The sequence below is a fragment of the Drosophila serrata genome, unplaced genomic scaffold (genome assembly GCF_035046125.1).
Source record: "Drosophila serrata isolate PLE 108 unplaced genomic scaffold, ASM3504612v1 contig_49, whole genome shotgun sequence".
In the NCBI taxonomy this organism is placed as follows: Eukaryota; Metazoa; Arthropoda; class Insecta; order Diptera; family Drosophilidae; genus Drosophila; species Drosophila serrata.
The window spans coordinates 37381-50238 of NW_028256947.1; the positions used below are offsets into that span (position 1 = coordinate 37381).

Below are 12858 nucleotides of genomic sequence, written 5' to 3' on the forward strand. Positions count from 1 at the left end.
TTTGCGAAACTGCCATTTTGTCATTTTGCTTATTTCTTCGATTAATTACTAGATTTGCTATTACTCTGATGAAATCTGTTTGGTTTTTTAATTTCGGATAATCCAGTTCCGGCGTATAGTGGTCACCGCAAAACGTCTTTTTTTAGACGAGCTCCCGGAGATCAGGTGTAACTTTTTTTCAAATAAATATTTTTACTACTTAAAATACAGTTAAAAGATACTAGAATATGTGTATACATTTTTGGATCAATAAGCTAAAAAGTTTCTTCAGAAAACACTCTGAAAAATTCACTTGTTTTTGGCCCTCTGTATGTAACCCCTTAATTAATTAATTTTTACTACTTTCACTATTCGTGACCAATGTTCTGAGCAAAATATATAAGCAAACCTCCACGTCAGAGCTACGTAATATTGAGGAAAAAATACATCGATTTTAAATTCATAAAGGAACACACTCTAGCCCGAACTAACAACCATATTTAAATCCATTCTAAATAAAAAAAATTATTTCTTACAACAATTTTAGTCCCGTAAGAGATAAAGAGATCATATTCTGCCGTTTACTCTGTCGGCATGACACCTTGCTGCTAAAAGTGATTATTAATATGTAGAATTAATCTACACAGAAAATCACATGCAACATTACGGTTACGGTTACAACGTTTGACATTTTCCGATCGATTGTCGAAGAAATCTTAGTAGTAAATTGTCTAAGCAATATGTCCTGTAGAACTATCTTTCCCCTAGTATCCTTATTTTGCAACTAAAAGAAGTTGGGATATGAAAAAAAATTTTGAAATTGTGTAAATACTCTTGACCTTTTAATTAATCACAAGGAAATTTTTCTTGCACATATCTAGAAAGACTTTTCATAGTTTTAGAGCTAGAGTCTGGAAAAAATCCTCCAGCTGAACCCTCCACGAGGGAGCCGGCTGGGCAATGTGCACTGTATTACCCCTCACAATGGTAATGCAGTGTCTAGCTAAGGCTTCGATTCAATTTCTCCTGCTTAAACGCCGAAGGAAATGAATCACTAGCCATGGTGTTAGGTACCTGTCGGCAGGCATAAAACGCAAGTGGGTGGTTTCCCGGAAATAAATAAATTTTTCGCAGGAATGGAGACAGGAGAGGCAACCGGGGCCGGGATGTCAGCCCAAACGTCGATGGAAGGCGTGACTGCTACCACAGGCGGGCACGGAGGGGAGAAATCCTCTCTATGTGTCGCCAGCGGTCACACCTCTGATTTGACGGGAGCAGGTCAAGTCAGTTGCAACGCTACTGCCAAACTAAGACAAAAAGAAGGCTAAGCCACACGGGTGCCGTTGTCTGTACAGACTCGGACCTGCAGAGCGTGCAGCTTTCTTAGGAAGAGGAAGAAAGCCTTTTTCGCTCTCCAGAACCAGGCACCAGCTTCCCGCGCAGGGACGGACCGAAGCGTTCAAGCGAGGGGAAGAAGGCCACGGCGCAGTACAAAGCTACCCTTCGAATCCAGAGCCGGCTCCGGAAAAAAGCTGTCATATGCGAAGAGGAGAAAGTAAAGCTCAACTGGGCCAAGCAAAGGATCGAGGAGAGCAGGCTGCACTTTGCCAAGCTGCCTAGCATGGCATCATCGTTCGGTTTCGCCAACAAGGTGGAGGAGATGCTTGCCACCAAGCGGAAAAGCTCTGCCGAGAGTGCCATAAAAGACACTCCGGCGAGCAAGCGGCAATGCGTGCCCAAGGAAGCAGGCCCCCCCTTAAAGGCGAAAACCCAAAAGGAAAGGAAAATCGCGAAGCCCTGTGAGGTGACCAAACGACATTTAATCGTGGCACTCAGTGACAGGAGCGATGAGATGGCCTAAGCGCGGTGGAGAACGGTGCATGCGCGGCTCGTTGAGTCATTAGTTACACGGATGGAGGATCACCTTGTAGCGCCCATGTCCACATTCGATGGTCCCGGGTGGCTTAATGGGGTCAAAATCTATCGGGTATGGATGACCCGACGAGTAAGTGACTGACGCAATCGGTCGCCGAGATGGGGGCGCTGTGGGACGGGGCCAAGCTGGAGGTGGTGGACAAGGAACTATTCCCATCCATCCCGAAAGCGAAGGTACTCTTCCCCATCGCTATCCAAGGGGACCGAGCGCTGAAGCTGGATACGGATATCCTTCGGTCCTTTCACCAGCAGTTCCCGGCGATTTTCCGCTAATGGAAACGGTCGAGGCTTATGTGCAGCCACATACACATTCTAAGCTTGTGCACATAATATAATATAATTTTAAAATTCAAAGTGAGCAAAAACAAATAGTTCAACATCCGCCAATAGATCCAGAATTTGAATTTCCTGAGTTATAAGTAAATTTGAAAAGGCGTTTCAGAGTGCTGTGTGTAAAGTGCTACTATATAAAGTGCACTCCAAACTTTAAACGTGTTTTTCTCCAAATGTTGTTTTCAAAGTCGGTGACCAACATTTCTTGAAAACGGCTAGCCCGATTAGTCTCAAATTTTAACACGACCTTCTTAAATATATTTTTTTGTAGTTAAGATTTTAATATTTTTTCTTTCCAATAAATATTTGATTTTTTATAAACAATTTAAGGTGAAAATTTCGGCGAAACCCCGATTTTTTTTGCGAAACTGCCATTTTGTCATTTTGCTTATTTCTTCGATTAATTACTAGATTTGCTATTACTCTGATGAAATCTGTTTGGTTTTTTAATTTCGGATAATCCAGTTCCGGCGTATAGTGGTCACCGCAAAACGTCTTTTTTTAGACGAGCTCCCGGAGATCAGGTGTAACTTTTTTTCAAATAAATATTTTTACTACTTAAAATACAGTTAAAAGATACTAGAATATGTGTATACATTTTTGGATCAATAAGCTAAAAAGTTTCTTCAGAAAACACTCTGAAAAATTCACTTGTTTTTGGCCCTCTGTATGTAACCCCTTAATTAATTAATTTTTACTACTTTCACTATTCGTGACCAATGTTCTGAGCAAAATATATAAGCAAACCTCCACGTCAGAGCTACGTAATATTGAGGAAAAAATACATCGATTTTAAATTCATAAAGGAACACACTCTAGCCCGAACTAACAACCATATTTAAATCCATTCTAAATAAAAAAAATTATTTCTTACAACAATTTTAGTCCCGTAAGAGATAAAGAGATCATATTCTGCCGTTTACTCTGTCGGCATGACACCTTGCTGCTAAAAGTGATTATTAATATGTAGAATTAATCTACACAGAAAATCACATGCAACATTACGGTTACGGTTACAACGTTTGACATTTTCCGATCGATTGTCGAAGAAATCTTAGTAGTAAATTGTCTAAGCAATATGTCCTGTAGAACTATCTTTCCCCTAGTATCCTTATTTTGCAACTAAAAGAAGTTGGGATATGAAAAAAAATTTTGAAATTGTGTAAATACTCTTGACCTTTTAATTAATCACAAGGAAATTTTTCTTGCACATATCTAGAAAGACTTTTCATAGTTTTAGAGCTAGAGTCTGGAAAAAATCCTCCAGCTGAACCCTCCACGAGGGAGCCGGCTGGGCAATGTGCACTGTATTACCCCTCACAATGGTAATGCAGTGTCTAGCTAAGGCTTCGATTCAATTTCTCCTGCTTAAACGCCGAAGGAAATGAATCACTAGCCATGGTGTTAGGTACCTGTCGGCAGGCATAAAACGCAAGTGGGTGGTTTCCCGGAAATAAATAAATTTTTCGCAGGAATGGAGACAGGAGAGGCAACCGGGGCCGGGATGTCAGCCCAAACGTCGATGGAAGGCGTGACTGCTACCACAGGCGGGCACGGAGGGGAGAAATCCTCTCTATGTGTCGCCAGCGGTCACACCTCTGATTTGACGGGAGCAGGTCAAGTCAGTTGCAACGCTACTGCCAAACTAAGACAAAAAGAAGGCTAAGCCACACGGGTGCCGTTGTCTGTACAGACTCGGACCTGCAGAGCGTGCAGCTTTCTTAGGAAGAGGAAGAAAGCCTTTTTCGCTCTCCAGAACCAGGCACCAGCTTCCCGCGCAGGGACGGACCGAAGCGTTCAAGCGAGGGGAAGAAGGCCACGGCGCAGTACAAAGCTACCCTTCGAATCCAGAGCCGGCTCCGGAAAAAAGCTGTCATATGCGAAGAGGAGAAAGTAAAGCTCAACTGGGCCAAGCAAAGGATCGAGGAGAGCAGGCTGCACTTTGCCAAGCTGCCTAGCATGGCATCATCGTTCGGTTTCGCCAACAAGGTGGAGGAGATGCTTGCCACCAAGCGGAAAAGCTCTGCCGAGAGTGCCATAAAAGACACTCCGGCGAGCAAGCGGCAATGCGTGCCCAAGGAAGCAGGCCCCCCCTTAAAGGCGAAAACCCAAAAGGAAAGGAAAATCGCGAAGCCCTGTGAGGTGACCAAACGACATTTAATCGTGGCACTCAGTGACAGGAGCGATGAGATGGCCTAAGCGCGGTGGAGAACGGTGCATGCGCGGCTCGTTGAGTCATTAGTTACACGGATGGAGGATCCCCTTGTAGCGCCCATGTCCACATTCGATGGTCCCGGGTGGCTTAATGGGGTCAAAATCTTAAAGTGTATGGATGACCCGACAAATAAGTGACTGACGCAATCGGTCGCCGAGATGGGGGCGCTGTGGGACGGGGCCAAGCTGGAGGTGGTGGACAAGGAACTATTCCCATCCATCCCGAAAGCGAAGGTACTCTTCCCCATCGCTATCCAAGGGGACCGAGCGCTGAAGCTGGTGCAGCGTCAGAATACCGACATCCCAACCGCAAAAAGGGGGGCCAATGCGCAGTCCTCCAGACCAACAAGGAGGCAGAGGACATCCTGTATCTCAGATACGGGAAAATGGCGTGGGGCATGTGTAGCATCTAAGTTCCATGGTATCAGACTGGAAGGTCCTGGAGGAACCATCCTTTTCAGACCACAGGTACATAAAGTTGCAATGCGAGCTCGATTACTCTCCAATACCAACAGTCTTTAAGTTATAATTTTTCGTAAACTCGTGACTAGTCCGGGCACAGTAAAATCCGATGAAGACATAGAAAAGTCCTAAGAAACCCTCTCAAAGGAATTACTTGGTGCATATCACGCATCATGCCCGATTTCAAGAAGCATGAAAAGGACCAGATCACCTTGGTGGACCAAGGACCTCTCGCTCCAAAGCTATAACCTCAGAGAATTCTTCAAGCTCGCCAAGCAGGCGAAAGATGATATAATCAACGAGGAATACAAAATCCTGCTAAGGAACTACAAGAAGGAAATACGCAGGGCACAAAAAAACTCTTGGCGGAACTTCTGCTCCAACATAGAGACGGCCCCAGAAACGGCTAGACTACGGAAGTTGCTTTCAAAGCAACCCTCCATACAAAGTCAGCTCAAACGCGACGACCGGCAGTGGACTTAGGGCAACGAAGAGGCCCTAACAGCACTAATGCATGCGCACTTCCCAGGTTGCACAGAGATCACCGATGCTAACAAGCACCAGGTGCTGGCAACCAGGGAAGAGAATCTCCCGAATAAACTCATATCCTCTAGAAGAATTCACTAGGATACAGACTCCTTCCCGGGGATAAAAGCGCCAGGACTATTTGAAATATTTCCAGCCATGCTGTAGGCGACCAAAGAAGTTATCATTCCATGGCTATAAGCAATATACACAGCCTGTCTTAGTACGGCCTATATCCCAATCCAATGGAAACCCTTAAGGATTGTCTTCCTCCCTAAAGCAGGTAAGAGCAGCAAAGTCAGTCCAAGGGACTACAGGCCGATAAGCCTCACCTCCTTTATACTCAAAACACTACAATAGCTGCTGGACATATACATCAGAAACAATGTGGGCAGATAACTGTCAACCAACCAGTACGCATATACAAAAAGGAAAACAGTGGAGACGGCGCCACATTCGCTAGCAGCCACCATTGAGAGAGCCCTGCACAACAAGGACTATGCGCTCGGAGTCTTTGTTGACATATCCGGGGCATTTAATAATGTAACCACAAACGCAATAATGGAGCGCCTAGGAGCGACTAACACGCACCCCGTCATCAACTTTTGGATTGGAAATCTATCAAGTTGCCGACGGGTACAATAGGATTGGAGCAGCGCTTTTATGGTGAAAGGAGTGCACAGATGCACGCCACAAGGTTGAGTCCTATCGCCTCTCCTATGGAATCTAGTGGTCGACGACCTAATCAGAAGGTATATAATATATCACGGGAGTATGTTCATCAAATCAACACTCAGGGAAATATGTGAGTGGACGGACAAGGTAGGACTCAGTATCAATGCGGATAAGACTGACCTAATTCTCTTCACTCAGAAATATAAGGTACCGCCATGAATCCCCCCAAAAATTAATACAACCAGGCTGACTCCGAAAACACAAGTCAAATACCTTGGCACAGTACTGGACAGCAAGCTGGCATGGAACCCCAATGTACTAGAGAGGGTGAAAAAGGCCATTGCGCTATATGCGTCCAAGAAGATGCCCAGCAGCACATGGGGCCTCACACCCGATCTGATGCACTGGGTCTACATATCGTTGGTGCGTCCGACTCTGCTATACGTCGTCTTAGTGTGGTGGCAAGCCATGGAAAAGAGGACCTACAAAAAGCTTATGGAGAGAACCCAGTGGCAAACAATACTCTGCATATCTGGGGAACTGAGGACAACCCCAACAAAAGCTCTAGAAACGATACTTAGGATTGATCTCCTGGACATCCACGCGCAATTGACCGCGGGAAAGGCCACACAGCGCCTAGTAGCGCTAGGAAGTATGTCGACAAAAGGATATGGGCACAGTTCAATTGGTCGAACCATGAGTGTATCTGACTTCATGACGCCTAGAACTTGCCCGGATGTAAAAACATCATAAACGGTTCAGGACCACGCTCGATGCCTCAATATATACACTGACGACTCCAAGATGGAAGGAGGAGTTGAAGCGGACATATACTGTACAGACCCAGAAATGAGGCTGTCGTATAAGCTACCAAGCCATAACAGCATATTCCAGGCGAAAGTCTTCTACATCAGGAAGGCGGCAGAGCTTGCGCAGGAAATAGCCCACCCATGTGAGGCGGTAAACCTGTCATAGACAGTCAGGCGGCGATTAGATCCATGCAATCGTCAGCGGTCAGTTCCAAAAATGTACTGGCAAGCAGAGACGCCCTAGAAATCCTGAGCACGACAACGTCGGCGGCAAACCTGTCGTGGACAGTCAGGCGGCGATTAGATCCATCAATCGTCAGCGGTCAGTTCCAAAAATGTACTGGCAAGCAGAGACGCCCTAGAAATCCTGAGCACGACAACGTCAGTGCGGATCTACTGGGTTCCCAGCTACCAGTGCATAGAGGGAAACGAAATCGTAGACGAACTGGCAAAGGAAGGAGTCGGACTGGCTATTGATAGAACAGAAAACGTCCCAATCTCTCTAAGAACGCTCCAAAGCGAGTTAGAAAGGCGGGCGGACATACGAGCAAAAAGCAGGTGGAGAGGAAACTCTGCGACTTGCAAATCAACTAATGACAAACTCCGCCACTACGTACTGCATCTATCCCAAAAAACTGCAGACTACTAGTGGGAATGCTTACGGGTAACTGCCTGGCTGCCGCGCATGCAGTCAGGCTGGGCATCCCCAACAACGGCAACTGCCGGAAATGCGATGAATCTGAGGCAACGGAAACCTTGGAGCATCTCATCTGTAAGTGCCCAGCCCTAACGCAGGCAAAAGTAAAGCGCTTAGGTGCCCCAGTACTGGCATCACTATTAGATGCCTCCAAGAGGTCGCCAGGTGAACTACTTGCCTTCGCCAAAACTACCGCGATCCTAAAGAATTTCAACACGCGTAAGATTCTCCAGGACCATGTAAAGAACAACATCCGTATAAATAAGGGTCATACTGGCCTATGATTGGCCCCCTCAGGAGGGCCCTCCGGTTTAACCTAACCTAACCCAAATAAAAAAGTTTGAAACTGAAAATAGCAACGCGTTTGAAATTTGGTCCGATATTTTGTATGGTAGCTATAGGATAAGTCGGGCGATATGCCCAATTTTTTTTGCTATAATTAAAATATTTTTTAGAATTTTGGGGAAAATTTCGAAAGGATATAACAACTAGAAGTATTTTTGACCGCGGTTTCCATACAGGTCCAACCACTTTGTGGATCAATGTCCATATATGTACATATGTCCGTATATAATAAAAATTTGGATAATGTGGCAACGCCGATTTGTGCCTAGAGCTTAAGAACTGTGCAATTGAAAATTCTACTTTCAGCCGTCTATCATAAAAGGCAAGTAAAGGTACATACGAGTGTGACTAAACGTAATAATTTTATATGTATGTTAAAAAATTCTATTAAGTAATCAGGCAAATGTACCTAGGAACATACATCAACAATGTAGATGTTGCTGATGAATATAAGAATTTCAATAAAAAACCATATTTTTAATGTATATTTTATATATTGTTATGTTTGCAATAGGGCGAAAGGTCATGTTTTTCTGTCGATCACAACTAGAAGAAGATTTACTGGATCACACAGCCTTAATCGTTAACCAATAAACGAAAACAGTTAAAAAAGGCCACTTAGTCCGAACGATTTGGCAGCCAATGAGACTACCCTAAACAATTTTATTTAGGTGGGAGAAGTACAGAACGCTAAGCTATACATTTTTCTAATTCCTGTACTACGGCAACCGCCTTCGAGGCGAATTTCGTTAACAGCAATTGAATTAACGTTTTAGGTTTCAATAAATGTGTAATTTTATTAATTGTTTAACACTTCACAAAAAAGTTGTTTCGGCAACTCAAAGGGCTAAGGAAAGTAAAATCGATTAAATTTCCCTAAATATCCTACTTACTTTTGTGGAATCCTCTTGCATTTTTGTATGCTCTGCAATAAAACGAACACAAAAACAGCTTTTATGGATCTTAGGGGGACATTTCGAATGAGAAAATGCTGGGTTATCTAAAAGGGGACTTTTTATCTCTGAAGATCCGATATTCAAGTCGGGGACTGCAGTCATTTCCTCTGAGCAGTTTGATAGCGGCGGCAGTGGTCCATGAACTTGACAGCTTCCTCCAAACGGGCCACTGGTAGTCAAGCTGTAAATAATTAAACCACAAATCATATTATAATACACAAGCTTAGATGTTAAATAACAATTAACAAAATTTACATATGGAAAGGCTGGCTTTCGATTGAATGGAATATTCAGGAGCCAACATTTAAGCTTTATTATTATTATTTAAATAGATAAGAATAATAAAAAAGTGTTTTAAATGAGTGAAAGGATCAAATGTTATAAATTCCATTTCCATTTTTTCTCATTCTGCCTGCATTTCCATACGATTCGCAACCGGCTAGGGTTCCAATATTAAAGTAGTTGTAGTTGAAGACCTACAAATAAAAATCTCAACGAGCTATGCGAAGAGGAACTTCTTTCTTTTCCATCGTCATCCCAAAGCATAACCCCCATAATAGCCAAGACCATAATGATCGTATTTTCTATCAAATGGTGAAATCTTACGGCTCACTTAATAAACTGGGTTATAGGAACTGTCTTAAGGATTTGTTGGCAATAGACTGATTCAAAAAAAATGCGTGGTGTTTGTTTTGTAAGCTTAGATTGTACAACTTGGATTGTCTACCTTCGTTGATAAGTACAACCTCTATGTATCATTATTCTCTTTAATACTCTACTTCTATTTTCATGCCCTTTATCCGCTAAGACGATATGCCCCAGAATTCTTCTGGTCCAGATCTGAGTCCTAGCTGCATTTTGAGATACTATACTGGTGCTTTATGGCGACCTCTTTTATATCTTTTTCGGATGTCCTTAAAATTTTTCCAGAAAGATGAAAACATATTTCATCATTCCTCTCATTATCGAAAACTTCAAAGGGATAACAAAATTTAGTCTTATTCCCAAGTTATTTGAACTTTTGATAACTGCGCAGCTGCAGCACCAACGTCGGTCAAATATGTCCCCATCGCAGCATGGCTTTATGAAAAACTGATCAACGTCTACAAACCTTCTTGAGTTTTGTGCTGTTATTATAAATTTTAAAATGAATTCCCAAGTTTATGTTATCTTCACCGAATTCAGCAAAACTTTTGACTTGACTTGACTTTTGACTCTCAAATCGAGTTCTTCTGGCGTTCCTTAAGGGAGCCACCCAGGACTACTGCTGTTAAGCCTCTTTATCAATGTCTTGCCTGAAGTGGTTCTACACTCACATGTGATGATGTACGCAGATGATGTTAAACTATGTTTGGCATTGACGACTTCTCATTCACATATGCTTTTAAAAACGGACTTAAATCATATGCAATTGTGGTGCACATATAATCTCCTGTTTCCGAACAATTCCAAATGCAAACTTAACTCGTTTTACCGGAAGAATGACCTCCACGCCAATTATTCCATAAGTGCGAGAGATCTTGACCGCATCTATACGGTAAAAGGTCTCGGAGTTCTGTTTAACCATAACCTAAATTTCAATGACCACATTGGTATAATTGTTGTCAAAGCTAGAGGGCTTTTTGCCTCTGTTAAGCGATGGTTAAAGGACTTTGATGATCCTTACACTTCAAAACTCTTTTATATCTCACTTGTTCGTCCTATTCTTGAATGTTGTTTGTGTGTATGGTCATTTTCAATATGAAAAGTATCAAGAACTTATTGAATATGTTCAGAAACAATTTTTTTTGTTTGCTCTACGAGGTTTATACTGGAACCCATATAATCGTCTTTCACACGGCGACAGACTAAGCCTTTTAAGCCTTCCCAATCTTAAGGATCGTCGAACCTGCTTCGGTCCGATGTTCCGGAACAAAATAATTAACGGACATATTTGCTTCAACTTTCTGTTAAATAAATTAAGGATCTTTAACCCTGTAAGACCTTCTCGTAATTTTCGTCCAATAGCCCTTAATGTGTGTAAGAAGAACCTTGACGAGCATATTCCTTTCCGTATTTAATGGTTCCTGTATAATAATTATTATTGTCTTTTGCATGTTGAATTGTCAATCGAAAATAATGTACGTAATATTTAATGACACCTATCCTTGCCTCTGCCCACTTGATGTGAGCCGGAGCATATAGTTAAAAAATACTACCTTTTGTCGCGCAGGTCAGGGTATAGTTTTTTTATTGGCAGATATTTTCTGTTTCTTTTGTAAAAACAAATTAAACAAAATAAATAAATGAGAGCAGCCTATAACTTTTCATGTGACACTTTAACTTTTCATATTTTGGATCCTCCCTCATTAAATCTCACCAAGGATTGTAAACGGATCCTGAATTCAGACCAAGGAATCGCAGAAATACCTTGTTTGTCACGTGGTTCGGGAAGTTGTTCCGCAGCTTGTATCTTTTAATGGCCTGGAGCTATGGAATATGTAGCACTTACTCAATTTGATTTGCAAAACATTTCTAAAAGCAATCTCCTTTATCTTAGCAAGCCCTTTCTTAATGTCCTGGTTGTGTAAATAATGACAAATAGGTGGCGATGAGACCTCTTAAACTGCAATGATGAATCTGGTCAAAAACAGTAGGTAAATTTTATATGCCAAATGTAGTGTAGCGTTTTCAGCTCTCAAAAAGATGCACCATCGTGGACATGTCATTAGCAAAACTACTTTTTTTTGCAATTAATGAATAATTGATTAATTAGCGCAACAAAATTAAATGCAACGGGGGCTGGGATGTCAGGGCACGAAGGGAGCAATCCTCTTGTCGCCAGCGGTCACACCTCCAGCATGACGGGAGCAGGTCATACTAGTTGTACCACTTCTGCTACCACCAAAACGACACAGAGTAAGGTATGCCTCAAGGGTGCCGTCGTCGGTACAGACTCGGGCCTGATAAAGTGTGCAGCTCACTAAAGAGAAAGAAGAGAGACTTCTTAGCCGAGTAAAAGATTGTAGAGGGCAGGCTACACTACGCCAAGCTTCCGTACATGACCTCCTGGCTGAACGGGCTCAAAGTCCTAAATTGTATTGGGGCCAAACTGCAGGTGGTGGACAGGGAACTAGTCCCATCTATATCTAAGACAAAGGTAATCTTCCCCCATCGCAGTCCTAGGAGACCAGGCGCTGGAGCTGCTACAGCGACAAGACCCCGACGTACCTACCGCAGACTGAAAGGCTTTGCACATTGCTAGCCCACTACCCAAAGAAGGGGGCCAATGCGCGGTCCTCCAGATCAACAAGGAGGCGGAGGATATCCTTTATCCTAGATACGGAAAGATGGCATGGGGCATGGGTAGTGTCTACTTGCGTCTCAACAACCGCCTCCCCGGGGACAAGTATGCGTACACCATACAGGAAGGTGGATGATATATATATATATATCATGGAAGGAATACTGTACTGTAAGCATATAGCGAAGGCATACTGTACAAGCCATTCAATGTAAGGATGCACGCATAATATTATCAGACACTTATGAGTTAGGCCAGGAACGCTAAGACCCGCGGTGACCACTTATGTCAAACATATATACAAATGTGCATAAGACTCTCTCACGCATGTACACATGTGCATAAGACTCTCTCACGATTACATTAAAATGTGAGCAGCCGCTTCGCTGCTGGCGTAACAAGAGGCAGACCGCCGCTTGTGCCAACGCTGGAACACACCACGGGTGAACTAATCGGCAGCACCACAAAGGGCGCACAGCATGAAAATTAATATTATTAATAATATATATGTATAAAATTGTCAAACTATTGTAAGTCCCGCCGACAGTTGAGTCGACGTTTGGTCCTTAAAGCCATTCGAAAAATATTAGGCAGCCAAAAGAATTTAATTTTTTTTTTAATTTTGCAAAAGCTTTATATGTCTAC

General features: G+C 42.9%; 1 pseudogene; it reads left to right on the top strand.

The window, feature by feature from the left end:
• The first annotated feature begins 3721 nt into the window (after nt 1–3721).
• On the top strand, nt 3722–12349 carry LOC147644959 (uncharacterized; annotated as a pseudogene).
• The last annotated feature ends 509 nt before the right edge of the window (nt 12350–12858 follow it).